The sequence below is a fragment of the Medicago sativa genome, chromosome 3 (genome assembly GCF_051527215.1).
Source record: "Medicago sativa cultivar Bolivia chromosome 3, Bolivia_mono, whole genome shotgun sequence".
NCBI classification, from domain to species: Eukaryota; Viridiplantae; Streptophyta; class Magnoliopsida; order Fabales; family Fabaceae; genus Medicago; species Medicago sativa.
In genome coordinates this window covers 35,310,515-35,314,750 of record NC_140751.1, presented here as the reverse complement: position 1 = coordinate 35,314,750, position 4,236 = coordinate 35,310,515, and the positions used below count along the sequence as shown (strand labels likewise).

The following is a 4,236-nucleotide window of genomic DNA, read 5'->3' as shown; positions in this document are numbered from 1 at the left end:
TCAGAAGTTGTGAAGGATGGCATGTTTGAGGTGGTGATATGAAGTTGACCTAAAGTCTTTGATGTGAACTTCATGAAGTCAAGCTTACGTTTTTCTCCTTCAAGAGGTACATTTGCTTTCTAAAAGATGGGGGTTAGGTGCATTCCATAGGGTAGCCCAGCAACTGTTTGTTTGTAGGACAAATAGGAATCAATCATATGTTGAATGATGATGAAGCACGGGTTCAACTTGGTTTTGTTTATGAGGTGATGCATAGGTCCATATCAGAGACAACATCAAAAGATCCACACTTGGGTACTAGGGTATGTCTAACCATGTTGTGAAGGATTTTTGGGACATCCTCTAGATTTGTGGAGTTAAAGGTGTGATTTTCTTTGGTGTACTTGACTATGAGTTGATTACGGTTAACTCTAACATCATTGTACCATGAAGAAGAAAACAACTTATTACCTTCATTTGGGATTTTCAAGGCTTCAGAGAGAAAGTCTTGAGTTACAGTGATCTGAATACCCTTGACAGATGAGATGAGAAAGTTCTCATTTTCATTCTTCTTCTGCTTCACTGTCAAGTTGGTGTAGAACTCTCTAACCAGATCTTCATAGGTATGCTCTTGTAGGGATACAAAGTCTGTCCATCCTTGTGGATCAGTGAACTCCTTCAGATTCAACCCCTTTGTTTCCAAGCTTCCAAACTCAAAGTATTTTGTTCTGCTCATTGGTCTGAGAGCAATCTTCTCTGCTCTTTGAGCCCTTATAACTGCATCAACCTTGGCAATATCCTTTCCTTTGCCATGCTGTTTAGAAGAAGCTTCTTCTTCATCAGGCTCTACATCTTCTTCATCTACTTCTGCAGCATTTTCACTATCATGCTGAGATGAAGGTTTTTCCTCTGAAGGAGAAGCAACTTTCTTTCCCTTCTTGTAGGTCTTTCTTCCAGCCTTAACCATCTCAATGAGAGTTTGTTCAGAATCCTCTTCTATTTTCTCTTCATCTTCCTCTTCAGGGACTTCTAATTCTTCTTCAGGATCTTCTTCAATTGCCTCTTCAGAATCTTCTACTTTTTCATCATCACTTGAATCTGTCTTTTTCTCTTCATCAGAGACCAGATTCACATGAGAGACCTTTAGTTCCTTTGAAGATTTCTTCATCCTAGTTGATCATCTCGTAGGAATAGGTTTAGGTTTGGTAATGGGTTTCTTAGAAGATTTTGATTTTGAAGATTTGGGTGGATTAAAAGCAGGGATAATCACATCTGGAAGAACGGTGTGCAAAGGAGTTTCACTCAAAGGTTGTTGATCAGAGGATTGACCAGCAGCGGCGTTTGATGGTGGTGATTGAGAACGTTCCACTTGAATTGTTTCATCATCAGAGAACTTTGAAGTGGTTTTGGTTCTGGCCATATTTCTTCGCAAAAATGAAGAACAGAGTGATTTGAAATTGTTGGGAATGAGAAGAAAGAAGTTTGGATTTGAAGTAGATGTGAAATAATCAGAGTTGTTACTGATTATATAGACCAAACATGCAACGTGACAAGAAAGAAGAAAAGTAGCAGTTTCATTGGGAAGGAGGAAAAATGGAACGAACAGGAGAGAGAGAGAGAGAGAGAGAGAGAGAGAGAGAGAGAGAGAGAGAGAGAGAGAGAGAGAAAAGTAGCCATTTTAAAAAGTGAAAGGGGATTGGTTGATTTGATAGTTAAGGTTTTACATGGTGGTTAAACCTTAAATGTAACTCCTTATTATCAAGCATTAAATGCTTAAGATTATAGAAGGATTTCTGGAGAAAATCAACACAAAATCTCACGCATGAGATTTCTGACCCAGATTTCAGGTTTTGAACATTCTGAACTTTATGAACATTCTGACCTGATAAACATTCTGAACTCAGGAATATTCTAAGCTCAGGAACATTCTGATGAATGTTCTGATTGAGATAGATCTATCTGATTTGCATCAGATGACATCAAGGGGTTTAGTCTAAGGCCCTTAGTGATCTGTAATCAATCTTTATTGGGATTTTTCAAGATTGACAATTTTTCTTCAAGAAAATTGAATCTATCCTCAACAATGTCAGCTAGTTGATTTTCAAAATCAACAAAGTTCAATGCAATATTCTTTTCCTGATCATGGTCTCTAATGAAATGATGCTTTATTTCAATATGTTTTAGACCTAGAATGCTGAATAGGATTCTTAGAAGGATTAATTGCACTTGCATTATCACAAAAATTATGAACACTTGTGTACCTTAACAAGTAGTTTTCCAACTGATTTCTTACCAAAAAAATTTGAGAGCAACAACTAGCTGCAGATACATACTCAGCTTCAGTTGTGGAGAATACAATGGTGTCAAGACCATTCAATTAATGCTTATCCCAAGAATTGACAGGAGCCACTTGTACTCTTCTTCTCAACTTTGTCTCCAGCATAATTAGTCATCATTATATTCTACAAGATCAAAACAAGAACCTTTTCTATACCAAAGGCCAAGATCAGTAGTACCTACTAGATTTCTAAAAAGCCTTTTAACTGGAGTTAAATGAGATTCTTTTGCACATGTTTGAAATCTAGCACATATTGATGTTTACAATTTTATCTTTGTCTTCAATTTGCAATTAAAGTAAGATAATTATTCACCAATGCTTAAAACAAACTTTCATGCTTAAGGCAAAGCCAATATAAGTTTAAGAACAAAATATGCAAACCTTAGAGCAATATTATAACAATATTATACACAACATCAACATGAAGATCAAGTATATAAAAAATCTTCTAATGAGAATTTCAAACATAAGATTCTTTTGAGATCATGTTTGAAGAATGATATTTTCATAAATCATATAAAAGACAAGTGAATATCTTCTTGTTTCAGATTATTCTGAAGTTTGACAAATTAAGACATTTTTATGTTTCAAATCAATGAACAATCATGATGCAACATTTATTATCAAACATAAATCTTCCTATGAATTGTTTTATAACAATGATGATTTAGTTTGCAACTCATGTTAATAACTCAGATAGAAATGTATCAGATTCATTTATTTTAAATGTGAAAAGATAAGTATTCACGAAATGATGTAACACATTTAAAGAATAAGACATCATGTTGTGATTTTAATCATCAATTATGACTTGTGCAGTTCCAAAGGAGTATGATACTATCATGAAAGGAGTATGAACAAAGTGTGAAACAATTATTGCATTTAGGTTTAAACATTTGATATAAGCACATATTAAACATGACATAAATTGATGCATTCAATCATCATATTTATTATAGTGCAAATAAATGTGTACCTTATAGGATGATGTTCCTTACTTTGAGATTCAATGAAGAGAGCATGCTTCTCTTTCTTTGAAATACTTTCTCATTTGGATGGAGAACTCCAAGCATCAATAATCATGACTTTCTGGAGCAGCTTAATCATATGTAGCTTTCTCCTCTTCTTATTCTTTCCATTTTTCTGATATGAGTGTCTTTTAACATATCCATATGTTTCAGTATCTGCAGACATATGATCAACATATGGAATGCTTTGTTCATGAAGAATGTTTCTTTGAACATTATGAACTTGAGTTGAAGGAATTGTTCCATCATTTTCCATCTGAGAATCCTCAAAGACACTTGCATTGAAGTCTGAGCTGAATTCCTCCATATTAAGATCAAAACCAGCTTGATTTCCAGCTAGCTCATCCTCATCAGATTCTAGAACAATTTCTTGTTCATCAAACTTCTGAAGTTGTTATGCAGGAACTTCATCAACTTTCTGAGTTCCATCTTTTAGTAGCTGCATCAACTTTTCTGAATTCATGCCTCAGTAGTTGCATCAGCTTCCCAAACCTTATTGGTTGTAATCTCAATATTTGAGGTATTGCTTCAAATTGCTGACTCCCATTCTCAGCAATATCAACTTCCTTTTGAAGTTGTTCAACATTCTGAGCTTCATCAATTTTCTGAACAGCTTCCTTAGCAATGTCTGCAACTTCTTGAAAGGTTTCTTCAGGGATGTCTTGATCCATTGTTAGAGAATCCTCATTGTTGTCAAATTCTTTATGTTAAAGATTTGATAATCTTTCTCATACCCTTCACTTTTTCAGAGACATCTTAACATGCTTGAATGTGAGTGTGAAATCCAATTCATGAGAAGTCTTCTTGTTTTTGCTTGAAACCAGAGGGATGAACTTTGAAGCTTTCAATTTTTTGAATTGAGTAGCTTCAACATTAGGAGCATTTTCCTGA

General features: G+C 34.7%; 1 pseudogene; it reads right to left on the bottom strand.

Annotated features, from left to right (window-relative positions):
- Window positions 1-1,995: 1,995 nt before the first annotated feature.
- LOC146937335 (uncharacterized) lies at window positions 1,996-4,016 on the bottom strand (annotated as a pseudogene).
- Window positions 4,017-4,236: the final 220 nt, after the last annotated feature.